Below are 17,218 nucleotides of genomic sequence, written 5' to 3' on the forward strand. Positions count from 1 at the left end.
TATAAACAATACTGAAGACTCAAATATTTTTGTGAACATGTGTAATTTTTCTTTTTTTTTCTTTTACTGAAACATAGTTGACCTACAATATTATTCCAGTTTCATGTTTACAACATAGTGATTCAGTGTTTTAATGGATTATACTCCACATAAAGTTATTGTAAAATAGTGGCTGTATTCCCTGTGCTGTACATTACATCCTTGTATCTTATTTTATACCTAGTAGCTTGTACCTCTTTATCCCCTACCCCTATCTCACCCCACCTCTCTCCTCACTGGTAACCACTGGTTTGTTCTCTGTATCTGTGGGTCTGTTTCTATTTTGTGACCCTCATTCATCTTTTATTTTTTTAGATTCCACATATAAGTGAAAACATAAAGTATTTGTCTTTGACTCATTTCACTAATCATAATCCTCCAAGTCCATCCATGTTGTTGCAAATGGTAAAATTTCATTTTTTTATGGCTGAATATCCATCATGTACAAGTATTTTGGAGAAAAAATATCTAGATGTGAAAACAGTTGCCCCAAATGGTGTTATTTTAAATTTTTATAGATACTGCCAAGCCAGCTGCAAATTTCATTCATATCTACACCCCTAACAACAGAGCATGAGAATACCTGTTTCCCCACAACCTCCTCAAAACTGGATATTTATCAATTATTTCCATTTCTTGCCAATCTGATTCGTAACGAAAGCATGTCGAATTGTTTTATGTTTTCCTGACTACTAGTGATATTTACATATTTATTGGCCATTTATATTTCTTCTTTTGTGAATTGCCTGTATATATTGTTTGCCCATTTTTCTAGCTAGTGGTCTTTCCTTGTTGATTAATAAGACACTTGATCTCTTTATCTTAGAGGGGAATATAACGTGTAAGCTTTCTCATCTAGATGATGCAAAGTTGAATGTCAACCACAGAAACAATCAAACTGCAATCTGGAAAGTTACCATGGGCCCCAGCTATAATTTTAGTCCTTCCTAGAAATGAACAGACTAGAAATAGGTTTCCCACAGTCAGCACACACAGAATCCTTCTGGATACAACCTCATGTGGACATCAGAATGCCTTGAGGTAAGGGAACAGGTGAGCATGTGAATGGACTGTCAGCAACCATTCATCATCCCTTTGCAAGAGAGACCAGGAAAAAGAAAATGACTTGCGGAGGAAACCTTGTCGATAAACAGAGAGGTTGGGCAAAAAGGACCCAGGCAAAAATGATGGAGGCACAACGACCACACTGTCCCTTCCCTATCTCTAGCTGTGTGCCACCTCCCTAACCTTACGGTTTGTTTTGCACACGAGGTGGGTGCATAATTAATTCACTGGAAGTGCAGATTCTAATGCAAAGAACACCAGCTTCAGTAATTTGTTCTAACAGATACAAAGCCTAACTCCCACAGCAAATTAGTAATGCTGGCTGAGTCACGGAGGGGTCACAGACAAAGTTTCTTCAAGTCTATTTGCCTCTATTCTTAGGAATCATCTTAGATCAAGAGAACAATAACTAACAAGGATCTATTCATATCGCAGACTTTTAGTATGTTTGGAATCACATAGCACCATCTTTGCAACAGTTTGAAGATTCACTGCTCTCCCAAAGTGGAAGGTCGCTTATAGCTAATGTTCTCCAGGGCTGAAAAGCAGTAATGAAGACAAGGCTTCAGACCAGCGCTTGGCTGGGTGTTTCCCAGGGTGCAGGCAGCAACAGCAGAGGGAGAGGTCTTTTGTCTGAGAGATCAGTCCTGGGTAGGTAAAGGTGTTGTGTCTGGTTGATGTCACAGCCCAGCAAGGTGAACAAAGAAGCCTGGAAGAGGAAGGCATGGCTGGGGCAGGGAGCAGCTCGTAGTCCAGGTCTTGGGCTGAACTTTAAACTCTCCTTTAAACTCAGTGGCAACAATAAGGATATCTTTATCTAAATCATTGCATCTATACATATGTTTAATCTGTGCTACATGATTATATGGTATTGTTGGATTAGGAAAGAGACGGTAGCAGCTGAAGGGCCAAGGAGGAAAGACTTGGAGCTGCTCTGATAGTTCCTACAAAGTACAGTCTCAAAACGATGCCAAGGTTGTAACAAATGGATCACAGTTGAGATGCCCTGGCTTCCAAAGTATTCCCTAATAAATTCTCTTATATTTTACTTATAATCTTAAGTGTACTTGTATGCACATACATAGCAACATCCCTCTGAATCAACGTTTTAGTAGAAAACATGAGACTATTTCAAGACAAGATGAAAAATAGGATGACTCTCATAAAGGGTTCTTGCGAATCTCCTGATGCCTGTTGGTGAACATCAGCCATCTCTCTCTTGTCTGGCCGTACTCAGGATGCAATCATAGACACGTTGCAGTCACTGGGAAAAAATTATTGGGCTTCGTAGTCAATGGTTTACACTCTGTCCTCTGAAGTAGGATCTTCAATTAAAGAGCCCGATTACTTCACCTGAGCTGGTGGTCTATTACAACAATCAACTGCATTTGACTAATGCACCCAAGTAGTGAGCATTCAATAAATGTGCTCTAGTCAGTCTGAACTGCTGATAGACAAAGAGAGTCTGGGTGATATGGACTTGCAACACCACTGCTGCTTGTGAAGCTGGAAGGAAAAGCAAGAATATGCGCAGCTTTTCTCGCTCTTAGACAATTTTTCAAAAACATCATCTAACGGCAAAGGGACGGCGTGTTCAGTGAAACAATAACTTATGTGTGCTTCTGTAGGACAGTATGATGGCAAAAGAACCCCCTTTAAATACTAAATGAAATATCATAAGTATATACAACCAGGGCTTGGCAACTAAGGACTATCTAGTTGGCTTGAAAAATTCCTTAACTTAAAAGTTGTAAATTATTAAAATAGGCATAGAAATGCTAAGAATACACACGAGAAGTCAGGTGGTCATATATTTTTTAAAAGAATGATAGTATTATACATATAAGCTCCTGAAGAGTTTTGTCAACAGATGCCAAAATACCAGCAAAAACCACTGACAACTAACAGATGCATTTGATAGAAACAAAAAGGTTAAAACAATATGATAATCTATACTTTAAAGAATAGTTGACTTCAGTAGAAAAGGAAGCAAATTTGGAAACAGATATAGTTTAGAAACTAAATACTCAATTATTTAGTTTTCTCAGAAATGGGATTTATCTTAGAGAAGTTCTATTAGTTTTTAATACCACATCAAAGACAGGGGATGTACATGAGAAGAATGCGAGACCCAACATCAGAAAACTTGAACCTGGGCTCTGCTACTTTGCTGCTGTGTGACTCAGAACAAGTTGATTAACTTCTCCAAGCCTCAGTTTCTTCACTTATAAATATCTCAAAAAAGACAATAACCAACTGCCACCCAGCACTATTGGGAGGATTAAACAACCATGTAAGAGAAAATTAGAAAGCGTCTGGAATACAGAAACTTCTCAATGTTTTCTGGATCCAAAGGACTTATCCTAGTTTTAAAACATATTTGCCTTAGATGGTCATTTCAAAATTTTGTTGTAACTTCCCTTTTTAGACTTGCCTTCAGTGCAAAAGCATTTAGTCTCCTTTTGTCAAAATGTATAATATCCATTTTTGTGAGGCCTTGGAAATGGGGACCTTACTGTCATTTTACAATTGAAACCCAAGGCACAGAGGGATTAAATGATTGACAGAAGAGTATAAAACAGGTCAGAAGCTGAGATAAATCACCTAGATTTTTTTGCCCTGCCCTCCACTACACTCCACCTAACCCTGGACTCTGTGAGGCATTTCTCCAAGTTCTTGAAATTTCCTATGATTGCCACATTTCATTTGAGTCAGCTCTCTCGCAGGCAGACAGCAGGCCAATACCCATCAAAACACTCTGCTGAGAGCCTTGACACCTCAAAAATCAGGGGAAATGGAAGGCAGGCGAATTCACAAGTTTCTCTTTTGAGCCACATTCTGAGTCCATTCTGAAGTCACCCAAGTAAGAACGTCTTATTCCTGCCTCTCGTTCCTTCCTGATTAGCAGCGTTTCAGGTATGATACAGCCTGGTTTGATCATGGTGGAACCTTACAGAGAGAAGTAACTGTCTCTTTTTCCCCCTAGAAAATATATGTGATTCTCTGTGAATTAAAAGCAGTGAGCCACTAGCAAAGCCCCATTTAAGTAGGTTATCTGAATCTTAAGGCAGCAAGTGGTATATAGTTTTCTTAATTCGCATAGAATTTTTCTTAATTTGAATAATATACAAGTTTTACACCCAATTGATTTAAAGGTGCTATAGCTCATTTCAAAACATTTCCAAAGTTTTGATCAAAACCTAAATATCCCCAAGCTGCTGATTCCACTCGCCCAGTCTCTCGGCTACACTCAGTTAGACGGCTTTCCATAGGATTTTTGATAAACTTACATCTCAACTTATAGACAGGATAAAACCATAAAGTCATTCTAGGAATAAGAAACAGGCATAAAGAGAAATAACCTCACCCGGTTCTATCCATGCGTACAGCAGCAGATTGCTGGGGATATTCGTGCTTATTCTAAAACATTCCACAGCAACTGAAATGAGCCGTTACCACCTCGAATTAATTATTCGGGTTTCAGAACTTTGTTATCGAAGCCACAGCCCCATCTTGGGGCTCATGTGCAATGTTGTGGCCTCTCCAAAACAGGAATAAGAAAACAAATCCTGACATAAACCGATACAGGCCACACAGCTGCTTAAGAGGGATAAAAAGCTTAAAGGTTGAGCTGGCATTTTCCTCCCCTCTCCCATGAGGCATAAAAGTCTCCACAAGTTTAACTGGACCCTCATTTCAAAAAAGGCATGACCGAGAGCGTCTCAAAACTGGGAGTTGGTCTGGCAATATATGTATATGATATAGATGTATCTACGTGGATAGATATATAATATGTAATAGAGTATAGTGTACAGGATCATGATGTGAACTGTGTTTCTACGATGGGTTACCATATTGTGGGATATGATAATAAAAAAGCTTAAAAAGCAGTGCAGTGGGATACCCTAAATCCCTCTAATTGGGTAAGCTGCAGGCAAAAGCATCAGTAATTGCACAGTGGTGACAACAGCAGAAGGAAGTGAGGCCACTGGGAAGGGAGTGGGGCTGAGGAGAGAGGAGGTGACCCGAGGGTCGTGCAGCACTCCCAGGGCTCCAGAGGTGCCACGCCTGCCCCTAGTCTGGGCTGAACACGCACCTGCAGTGAAGAGTTCGCCCTTAGGGGAGCCCCAACTACGAAGCACCTATGATCTCCTCTGCATCGTCTCCATGAAGGGTGATAGCATGGGCAGCTCACACGGGAAGACAGTTTACTTACGCATTAAACACTTGACACTGTCTGAGCTCAGAATTCCAGACTTCAATTTAGGAATCAGATACCATTCCTGCCCTCCAGATGCCTACGGCACGCTGAGCAGATACACAGGGGAACGCCCATTCAAAAACAGAAGTCAAATTATATTAGATGGAACATATGAAATGACCATGTTTGGAGGTCAGAAATGGTTGAACATCAGCCATTTTGTATGGTTTAACTTAATAAAAATCACCAAAATACAGGGAGAGGCCAAACAGCTTCGAGATCGGGCCAACAACCTGAGGACTGAGGCAAATTGTTTTGAATACACTCTCTAGCCCCATATTCCACCCAGTGCAACATGGCTGAAGGTATCTAAATATTAGAAACCAGTTTTCCATGATTTGCAACACAAAATCTAACATGAAGTCTGTTCAAGATTTTGGACTTCCTTTGCTTTCTACTATTTTCCTCAAAATATACAAGTATAGGGCTTCCCAGGTGGCGCAGTGGTTAAGAATCCGCCTGCCAATGCAGAGGTCACGGGTTCAATCCCAGCTCCAGAAAGATCCCACATGCCGCGGAGCAATTAAGCCCATGTGCCAAAAAAAAAAAAAAAAAAAAAAGTTTGACATGAAAATATACAAGTATAAAAATTACCCACAGGGAAAGAACTTTTAACAAAACATTTTCAATATTTCCATTTTGGGGATTCAAAATAGTGCCTATATGTGCTTACTTATTTATTTTTAAACTCATTGTTTTTCAACAGGAACACAATACAGAAGAATTTATCAAGGCTTGTTTTCTTTTCCATGATAAAGTTTCTACATGAATAGAACTTGACTGTTTATGAAGAACTTTCCCACGTTATCTTATTTAGGCCTCTAGAAACATCATGAGGTAAGGATTAGAATTCATACTTAACTGAAAAGGAAATGAATCGTACTAGAGGCTTTCTTAGAGTGGAGGAAAGCCAGTTTTGCTTTTTAATTTAACCTTTGTTTTCTGATTAAGATTCTAGTTGGCTTCAGATTCTAAACTACAAACAATTAAGCACCTACAAGATGCCAGACCCTTGATTAGGGGTCTTTCCTTGTGTTACTGTTCATCTTTTGGCAAACACTTTAGCAGGAAGTCAAGTCTTTCTAAAGTGCAAAAACTCAGGAGTCACGATACTCAGTTGGGTCAAAAGCAGATAGCTCAGCTTTTAAAAGAAAACATTCTCTGGAGAGAAGCTCTTCTCCACGTAGGCTATTCAATGCTCTTTCACTGTTGTTCACATTAAAAAAGGAGAAACAAGAATGAGACCTAGGTTGTGTCATGTAAATGTCCTTGTGTAGTCTCAAGTTGAAGCAGCATTTCTGGGATTTTATAAACAAAGGACCCCAAAACTCCTGTTCCCTCTACGGTACATGACTCAGATGAAGAAAAATTTCCTTGTCCACAAAAGCTATGGACAATATAAAGTGATGATATTGGGCTCCAGCATTTATAAAAGTACCTTTTAAAGAAGTTTCTTTGGATGAACACTTTACCATCATCATAAATCTGTCTTACTCACTGCTCTAAAGCTGTGCCTAGAATAATGCCTGGCAAACAGTAGGAGTTAATGGATGAATGGAAACAAGCAAATGAATAACTTACAGGGACACAGGGTAACTGAGGCCAGTCCCTCCAAGACTGAAGAACATCTCAAAGAACAAAGATTCTCTAACTTCTCCTCACACCTGAAAGAAGTTAGTTGGCTGATACTAATTAGCTGGGGAATGCTGTGCTTGTTATGCTCAAAAATGACAAAATTAAAGATCTTAGTTTTATGCAATGAACTGTGGTTAACCGGGGCCAAGATAATGTGACCTGTCTCTTACTCAAACTTAGGACCAGCTCTCAACTGTTGTGTGGATTTGGCAAAATGCGTCTCCAGACAGCTACCCTCCAGTTTCTGAACAAATATCAGAAACTCCTGTGGAGGATCACAGGTAGGTCTAAAGATAAATGACACACGTGAATGATTAGAGCGTTGCTCAAGTCTCTGGAAGAACTGCCATCCACAGGGTGGTCTGAAGACCACAGGACTCTTTTTGCAACCTTGCTAAATTTTGCTGGAAACAATAAGTGGTGGAGATGAGTTGCCTGTCTTTGTAGCTCAGCACACCACTCGGCTGCAGATGGACTTGCCCTGGCACTGGTATTTTGGGAAGACCTTTCTTCCTGTAGGGCTCCAAATGTGGCTCAATAGACACTCATACTTTTACCGCCACTAAATTTTAGAATTTAGTTTTTTTGGTTTTGTTTTTAAGAGTTCAGAGCACTTCCTACATTCTCCTTTTAGAACAGGAAAACTATAGAACCCCACTTAGTCAAGGCGAAACTGGAACTATAAACTTTGTCCTCTGAATTAACAGGGAGGGTCAGCTTCAAACTAATAGCTGCCTTCATGGTTTGGACCTCTGTGCAAGAAGCACACCTTTAAAGAAAGCAGGAGCTCAATTATCAGGAGAAAATTATACACATGACTCCTCCCCTCCCCCCCCGAAGGTTCCTTCCCCTCTGCCTGCACTCCCTACGTTTTCTCTTATTAAAAGTTAGAATGAAAAAGTAGAGACGGTCTGTGCTATGTAAGAGCGTGTTATTATACAGTCTGCTCTAATTTCACAAAATGAAATACAGGGCTCGTATTTTCCAGAAGCACTGGGATGTCAAAAGAAATTTAGAGATTTCTGTAGATTGCAAATGAACCTGGAAGCAAAGGTCTTTCTTTCAGTTAAGTATTATCATTAAGGATATGAGATGTGTGAATAATATTGATCAAAAACATTTAATTCATGCTTTTATTATTTCAGAAATTGATTACTGGGATGCTTGTTTTGTTAGGTGGTCCAATAATCTGTTCATTTGCTTCCAATCTGTTCACAATGCAATTGCAAACCTGGAGGATAAGAGCCCAACAGCTGAAGCATGTCACACCCCCTCCAGTTTCTCTGTCATTGATGAACAGTTAAAATTTGGATTAACTTGGGTATGACACCATATGAATTTACAAAACATATTCCACTTTCTTTTTCTCATGAAGTTCAAATATATTCTAGATTCTTCAACCAAAATGACTTTAAAGATGTTTAGTAAAAGTGTAAAAACTTTTCTGACCCAAACTACCAGACTTCTTCCATGTCACATGAAACCTTTCCAAAATGTAGCTAGAGCTCAAAGGTTCAATACAATTTCTTACATGTTACCCCCTTTGCTTTTATAGATTGGCTGGGATGGACAATAGTCTGTGCCTATTTAATCAAGATGAAACTGGAAAAGGCTAATAGATTTAGTTCTCTCACCACAATGTATTATAAAGACCCAACACACAGCCATATCCTCAGCCATAAATCCATTTTACTCACAAAATGCTTAAAAATTAGAATCTTCCAATCATTTCTGGTTTTAAAGCGATACATGTATATGTGGGTGATGAGGAATCTGTGTAGATAAAGCAAAGGGGTATGTTTTCGGACCTTTGTGTTTAGGTTCAAGAGTCTCTTCTCTTGGATGATTCCTCAGACCACAAGTAAAACTAGCTCATTTCTCTTTTATTTTCCAGTGTAGGTTAAAATATTAAAGAGTTCACAGCTCATTGCCCCTGTGACATTCTGCCCCCTTCCCTCCCTGCCTTGCCTCAGAGTCATTAGATGTTCCCCCAGGGACACAAGAAGACCTGAGGGAAACAAAAAACCAACTGAGTGTCTAAATAAATTCTTTAAAAATCCAAAGCACAGAAAGTCCAAGCATTTTTTGTTTTACTAACCATTTTGGGGACAGAAAAGGCTTTTGCGTTCCAAAACTTTCGTTTAATTAGAAGGACAAATTCTATGAGGTTTATACTATAAACAATAGAGTAGAGAAGAATGTATGATTTCCGAGTTAGTGTTTCAGCCCCAAAGGAGATCAATACAACAGAAAGGATTGCGGTGGGGGGCGGGGGGAGGATGTTTGAGGGAGGTTTTTTTGGGAAAGAAGAGCAACTCAGCAAATGATTGGTGTGGCTCAGGGAAAGAGGCCCACCGCCTGACTGCTCCCTTCTGGGGTGAAATTCCAGTTGATCGAGGAGGGGATCTTTCAGCACAAATCTCTATCTTGCTTCCTGTGTTGGGGGCTAGTGTGACCCACCCGTGGAAGTCAATAGCATGCAAATACTAATAGAAGGCTCATGAATTGATGGCAACCCCTCCCTATTCCTCCCAAAGTCAGCAAAGAACACTGACCCCAAATATCACCTATATTTTAATAGCATGTAAAGAAAGCTAAGCCCACAGAGATCAAGAAACAGGAGAGCAATATGTGCTATGAAATGTAAAATAGACGGCTAGTGGGAAGCTGCTGCAGAGCACAGGGGGTCAGCTCCGTGCTTAGTGACCACCTAGAGGGGTGGGATAGGGAGGCTGGGAGGGAGACTCAAGAGGGAGGGGATATGGGGACATATGCATACCTATAGCTGATTCACTTTGTTACACAGCAGACAGTAACACAACATTGTAAAGCAGTTACACTCCAATAAGATGTATAAAAACAATTTATGGGGCTTCCCTGGTGGTGCAGAGGTTAAGGATCCACCTGCCAATGCAGGGGACACGGGTTCGAGCCCTGGTCCGGGAAGATCCCATATGTCATGGAGCAACTAAGCCCATGTGCCACAACTCCTGAGCCTGCCTGCCACAGCTACTGAAGCCCTCACATCTAAAGCTTGTGCTCCACAAGAGAAGCCACTGCAATGAGAAGGCCGCGCACCGCAATGAGGAGTAAGTAGCCCCTGCTCGCCACAACTAGACAAAATCCATGCACAGCAACGAAGACCCAACGCAGCCAATAAATAAATTTTTTTAAAATATTAAAAAAAAGATGTATAAAAACAATTTAAAAATAAATTTAAAAAAAATAAATAGGAGAGCACAAAGAAGTCAATGGAAAACTCTGTTTCAAGAAGAGGATGATCTCCAATGATAAATGCTGTAAAAGATTAAGAAATGAGAATCTCCTTCACATTCAGAACAAGTAGGCAGTGGAGCTTTAGCTAGAGGGGTTTCCATGAAATGACTGGGGTAGAATTTAAATCACAGTGGGGGCGTCTGAGGAAGTGGGCCCTGGGCTGCAGCCAACAGGCGGGGAGCTCTTCGGGCTGTGCCGAAGTGCCCAAGGTCTGGAAGGCACAGAAATGGAACAGGAGCCACAAGATGGAGAACCTGCTGAAATTAAGATCATCAAGGAAGCATACAAGAAGGCCTTTTTATTTGTTAATAAAGGACTGAATACAGATGAATTAGGTCAGAAGGAGGAAGCAAAGAACTACTATAAGCAAGGAACAGGACACTTGCTCAGAGGAACCAGCATCTCATCAACAGATCCCGAACACGTCGGTCCTGGGTGGGAATTCGCTAGACGGATGCAACAGAAAATGAAAGAAACACTGCAGGATGTACGTACCAGGTTGGAAACTCTAGAGAAGGGTCTTGCCACTTCTCTACGCGATGATCTTCAGGAGGTGCCCAAGTTATATCCAGAATTTCCACCCAAAGACATGTCTGAAAAGTCACCAGAGCCTCAGACCTTTAATTCACTTCCTCAGCACCACGAAGTAAATGGAAGCACTTGAACTACAAGTACAGAATCCGTTTCTACACCTGGTACTTTGTACCTTCTAAAAAAGTCATCCGTCAGAAGCACCTCCTGCTTACACTCCTCAAGCTGCTGAGGGTCACTACACTGTATCCTACGGAACAGAACCTGCGGAGTTCTCACCCGCTGGGGAAAACTTTTATAGGAATCATTCTCAGCCACCCCCTCTTGAGACCTTAGGGCTAGATGCAGATGAGTTGATTTTGATACCAAATGCAGTACAGATTTTTTTTTGGTAAATCCTGCAGGGGAGGTTAGTGCACCTTCACATCCTGGGTACTTTTGAAACGTGAGGTTCTTGGATAATTCTCTTGATACAGTTCTAAACCGTCCTGGGTTTCTTCAGGTTTGTGACTGGTTGTGTCCTCCAGTTCCTGATAGATCTCCAGTTCTTAAATGCACTGCAGGAGGCTACCTGTTTCCTGAGACAACGTTACAAGCATCAGGATGCTTTGTGGGGGTCCTCTTGTCTTCTGAATTACCAGAAGATGACAGAGAACTCTTCAAGGATCTATTAAGACAAACGTCTGACCTTCGGCTCCAGGCCAACTGGGACCGGGCAGAAGGAGGAAATGAATTCCAAATCCCTGGAAGATCAAGGTGCCCCTCTGACCAGTTGAAGGAAGCCAGTGGCAGTGATGTGAGACAGTCAGACCCAGGCAGTAAGGATGTGCGTCATAAGGAAAAACGGGGGGAAAAGGCCAAAGGTACTTCAAGTGAAGAAGTTAATCTAAGTCACACTGTACCCTATGAGCCAGTTTCAGAAGAAAAAGCAAAGGAATTACCTGAATGGAGTGAGAAAGTGGCTCAAAACATTTTGTCAGGTGCTGGGTGAGTTGGAGTTTGGTCAAAGGTGCTGAATTTACTGGCAAAGTCATCCAGAAAGGCGCTTCTAAACTCCAAGAACGGATTCAACCAGGAGAAAACCCAGTGGAAGTTAGTCCAGCTGGGACCAAGGGACTCTACATAGCAAAGCAAGCTACCAGAGGAGCAGCGAAAGTCAGTCAGTTCCTGGTTGACGGAGTTTGTACCGTAGCAAATTGTGTTGGGAAGGAATTAGCTCCTCACGTCAAGACGCACAGAAGCAAACGTGTTCCAGAATCTCTTAAAAAAGACAGAAATGGGAAGTCTCTCTCCCCTGGATGGTGCCATGGTTGTAGCAGCAAGTAGCGTTCAAGGATTGTCAACTGTCTGGCAAGGATGGGAATGTGCAGCTAAATACATTGCTGACAGTGTTTCAGCAGAGACTGTACAAACTGTCGGGAGCTACGCTCAATGCTGCAGATTCTGCCATCAATGTTGGTGTAACTGCGTATAATATTGACAACACTGGTATCAAAGCAATGGTGAAGAAAGCTGCAAAATAAACAGGACACACATTGCTGAAGGACTATAAAATCGTTCATAATTCTAAGGGCGAAAATCAAGGAGGAGCAGGTGTAAACACGAAAGGGGAGAAAGATCAGCAGGGAGAGGTGCTGGAGAAGAACGGAGCAAAGAAGAAAGATAAATGAAGTGCTGCGAATTGCCAATACCAAAGCCTTACAGACGGATGCAATTTTGTTAAATGGCAAATGTGGCATCCCCCACAGGTTAACTAGGATTTTTAAAATGTATTCTCCCACAAAGCGACTATTTCATAAGCTTTATGGCATGTATTCTACTTTTAAGGAAAGGAACCAATAGTCTTGCATCTGGCCTTTAGAAATATAGTTTCATTCTGGGTGAGTTTATTTTTTTCTAAATGTGGCTAAAATATTTTTGCAGTTAAAATGAGACATAATAGATGTGCTATAAACCTCATTAAACTTCATGTTAAACTATTTTTGTACTTGCTATCTTTCAGAAAGCAAAGTAGGAAATTATATATTTACATAAAAGTTGGCATCTAGTGACCTTAGTTCTGTTTGTACTGGGAAGGAATGACTTCAAATATTGTTTCCTCTTTTTGCACTAATCATGGATTTTTTTTAAGTTGCCTGTCAGAATTTTCAGTGTATAAGCTAAACAAAAACTGTAATCCTAAATGAAAAGAATTCTTGTATAACATTTAAAAGACTTCTTCAAAACAAGGAATAGACTAATCATGAAAAATAAAATGAGGTTCTATAAAAAAATTAAAAAATAAAAAATAAATCACAGTGGGTTGAGGAGTGTTTAGAAAGGGAAGAAATGGACCCAACACATGTAGACAATTCCTTTAAGAAGTTTGGCTATAAATGGAGAGAAAAAGTTGAGACTAGTTAAAAGAGTATATGGGGAAGATGAAGGTTTTGTTCTATTTTTTTTTTCAAGATTGGAGTGCCTGGAGTCCCAGTACACTCTGATGAGAAGGATCCCCTCGACATGAAAAGCTCAAAGATACAGGAAACAGAGGAAATTGTACACAGGTGGAAGAATCAGAAGAGGGAAACCTCTTCTATCCTAACCCGAGGAAAGGTAGGATGGATGAATACAAATGGACAATTTTAATTAATTTCTACTGGATCATTCACACGTCTAATGCCTTCCTCCTCTCACTCAGAAAAAGGATAATTTGTTTGCTAAACTCTCTATGACTTCTGCTGACTGAAGTGAGAGGTGGGAGAAAAATGACACCAAGAGAGACTAGCTGCTCTACCTATGAAGGGATGAGAGAAGACAGACAGGAGTAAGAGGATGAGGTGAATTAGTGTGGGGCTGGGGAGGAGGACAGAGGAAGAGAATAAATTGACAGCTGCCATGAGGGGCCAGACTTTGGTGGGGGAAGAGGTGTAAAAACAATTGTGAGAAAATCTGGCTATGTGTCTGAGATTAGTTCTCCTCTTTCGTCTTGGTTAGCTCCCGCAGAGCCTTTCAGTAAAGACTTTCATTGTCTTCCAAGGCTTTCTGGGTCAGTTTTGACTTTCACTATTTTGAACTGTCCTCAAGGCAATTGGCTTTACTCGGGTTATGCAGGTAATAGATTTGGTGGCAGGAAATTGAGATCTTACATGTGAAGAGGTGAGGCTGTCTGCTGAAAGTGAGCGGGGGGAGGTGGTTTGGTCAAAGATTGGGAGAAAGTAGAAAAGTTTTCAAATGGAGTGTTGGAGAGAATGGCAGGAGTGTATCAGAAAAACCTAAGAACCACTGAGCTATATTGAGGGGTCCAATTGAGATTGGAGGTCAAAAATTTACCATAGCATCCCTCTGGACAGTGGTATGATTTTCTCTGGCAGTGCTTAGCAGTCTGGTTGGAAACAGGAGAAAGTATATGACTGGATTAAGGGCTGGTATCCAGCCTGGTAGGTGTCAAGAGTCTAACTATCCAATACCAGAAAGGTTCATTTCTAAGTATCTAATACTATAATACCTGACATATAGGAATCGCTCAACAGATCTTTATTAACGGGATGAAAGGAAAAACTGAAAATATTGGTAAGAAGGTGGTTGAAATAATAGGCCATGGTATCCACACTGAATAGGGAAGAAAGTGGAGAGAAGAGGGGGCTAAAAGGGGAAAACTCAAGGGGACCAAACATTCCTAGATTTCTCAGTCTACCAGTCACATGAGCAGTATCACCCACTCAAGAAACTTCTGAGTCTTAAAGCACCTCCTAGTGGCTGATTTAGGAAGCTATTAGGCCCAATATTTTCCTTTATTTCTTACTCCTCAAGAGCAGCAAGCACGTTCTTACATACAGACATCCATCAGTATCCATGGGGGATTGATTCCAGGACACCCCCAACCTCTTGTGGATACCCAAATTCAAGGATGCTTAAATCCCTTATATAAAATGATATAATAGAGTCGGCCCTCTGTATCCGCAGATATGGAATCTGTATCAGAGGACTGGCCATATTCCTCTTCTCAATGTTCAAAACTCCCTTAACTTCCCTTCGTGCAATATCTTTCTCTTTCATTCTTTTTTTTCTTAATAAATGTATTTATTTATTTATTGGCTGTATTGGATCTTTGTTGCTGCACACGGGCTTTCTCTAGTTGCAGTGAGGGGTGGGGGCTACTCTTCGTTGTGGTGTGCTGGCTCCTCATTGCCATGGCTTCTCTTGTTGCGGAGCACAGGCTCTAGGAGCGTGGGCTTCAGTAGTTGTGGCACGTGGGCTCAATAGTTGAGGCTCACTGGCTCTAAAGCACAGCCTCAATAGCTGTGGCACACGGGCTTAGTCACTCCGCGGCATGTGAGATCTTCCTGGAGCAGGGATCAAACCCGTATCCCCTGCATTGGCAGGTGGATTCTTAACCACTGCGCCACCTAGGAAGCCCTCACTTTCATTCTTCAAACCTGCTGTTCCTCCTCTGTTTTTGAACTTTTGCCCCAGCTACCGTAGGTATCTTTCTTTCTCTCCCCATTTTCTTTCACCCTCATTCCCTTTCCTTTTTCAATTTGTGAAAACAACCCTGGTCATAGCATATATTGTTAAAGGGGAAATTCATGATATGCCTGAAATGAGGACAAGGAAATCCTTACATTTCAAAATTAAAGAAATCATAGTCACTTACAGTCAAGTGAAAATGGACGCAGATTACAATAGCCAGGACATGGAAGCAACCTAAATGCCCATCAACAAATGAATGGATAAAGAAGATGTGGCATATATATACAATGGAATATTACTCAGCTATAAAAAGGGATGAGATGGAGCTATATGTCATGAGGTGGATAGACCTAGAGTCTGTCATACAGAGTGAAGTAAGTCAGAAAGAGAAAGACAAATATTGTATGCTAACTCACATATACAGAATCTAAAAATGGTACTGATGAACTCAGTGACAAGAACAAGGACGCAGATGCAGAGAATGGACTGGAGAACTCGAGGTTTGGGGGGGCGGGGGGTGAAGGGGAAGCTGAGACGAAGCGAGAGAGTAGCACAGACATATATATACTACCAACTGTAAAATAGATAGCCAGTGGGAAGTTGTTGTATAACAAAGGGAGTTCAACTCGAGGATGGACGATGCCTTAGAGGACTGGGACGGGGAGGGTGGGGGGGACTTGAGGGAGGGTGGGGGGGGGAAGTCGAGGAAGGGAGGGAATAGGGGGATATGTGTATAAAAACAGGTGATTGAACTTGGTGTACCCCCAAAAAAATAATAAATAAATAAATTAAATTAAAAAAAAAAAAGAAAAAGAAAATGGATGCAGATTTAAAAATAGCCACAGCCCATACCATCTTGTAATCAACCTGCATTTCCCCAAGTATTTGCATTCAAAACATTTTCGTTCTTAGGGGATTGCTTATATTTTAATTATTAACATAAGTCTTTTTGCTATTAATTTTTTATTGCAAATGTACATGATTTCTACTGTAGGATGAGTTAGGTAGACTTTTGAAAAGTAGCCCAAAGATGTTTACAACGTTGTCCTGATAAAGGATTCGCAAAAGAGCTTTTGGATCACAACCTATTTGCCAGTGAGGGGTTTGGCACAGTTTCGATTCCTGCTTGAGTTTCCTGAAAAATCACAATAAGTTATTTAAGGAAAAACAGTTGCCAAACTTTCTGACAAGTCATAACGAATGGTTAAGTTCTGAAAGGTCAAACCACCATCTTCTGGCTCCCACCTCCTCTTTAAAACCAAGCTATTTTGAGAATTCCCATCCCTCGTGCTCTTTCTCTTCGCAACCCTGACACTATTTGCATCCCTTCAGTGGCATTGTTTTTTTTTTTTTTTTTTTTTTTTTTGACTCAGGGAAAGTTAAATAAGTTCCAAGATTGCAGAAGAGCCTTATTATTTGATGATTGTGGGTCTTGTCTGGGAAAAACTCCAAACATAGATTTGCCATTTTAAGCAATTCCTTTGAATTCTCACTCTATTGTCAGCAATAGTCCTGTATTATCGGTTTATTATTGATTTTTTCTTTCCCTTTACATAAGTTAACTAGGCACTCCAATTTTCTCTCTTCTTCTGTCTTCTTAGTTTTTAAGTCCCTGAAGGGCTGTATTATTGTAGCTTTTTGAGTGTTGCAGAACACACACACACACACACACACACACACGTTATATCTTGCCATCGTCACAAACCCAGAATCTTTTCCCTCAGCACCGTGACTGTTCTTTATAATCTTCCTTCTTCTTTACTCTACTTTAATATAATCAGCTGCCACATTCTGTCAATTTTCCCTTTAAAACATATTTCAGATTCATCTTTTTCTCTGAGTTCCCACGGGCACCACCCTGTCTCAGGTCATATTCTCATTAAAGGTTCTGTTACACGCTCCTAGCCAGCTTCCCTGCCCCCGCCCCAACCTCTCCCCACACCCACGCCCCACCACACA

The 17,218-nt window shown here is 40.8% G+C and overlaps 1 protein-coding gene and 1 pseudogene across 7 annotated transcripts in view; one reads left to right on the plus strand and one right to left on the minus strand.

The window, feature by feature from the left end:
* The window catches only part of RAPGEF4 (Rap guanine nucleotide exchange factor 4), a 299,086-nt gene that overhangs the window by 172,254 nt on the left and 109,614 nt on the right, over positions 1–17,218 (minus strand). The gene's annotated exons all lie outside the window — the stretch shown is intronic.
* Positions 10,503–12,477, plus strand: LOC130858120 (spartin-like; annotated as a pseudogene).

The sequence above is a fragment of the Hippopotamus amphibius genome, chromosome 8 (assembly GCF_030028045.1).
Source record: "Hippopotamus amphibius kiboko isolate mHipAmp2 chromosome 8, mHipAmp2.hap2, whole genome shotgun sequence".
In the NCBI taxonomy this organism is placed as follows: domain Eukaryota; kingdom Metazoa; phylum Chordata; class Mammalia; order Artiodactyla; family Hippopotamidae; genus Hippopotamus; species Hippopotamus amphibius.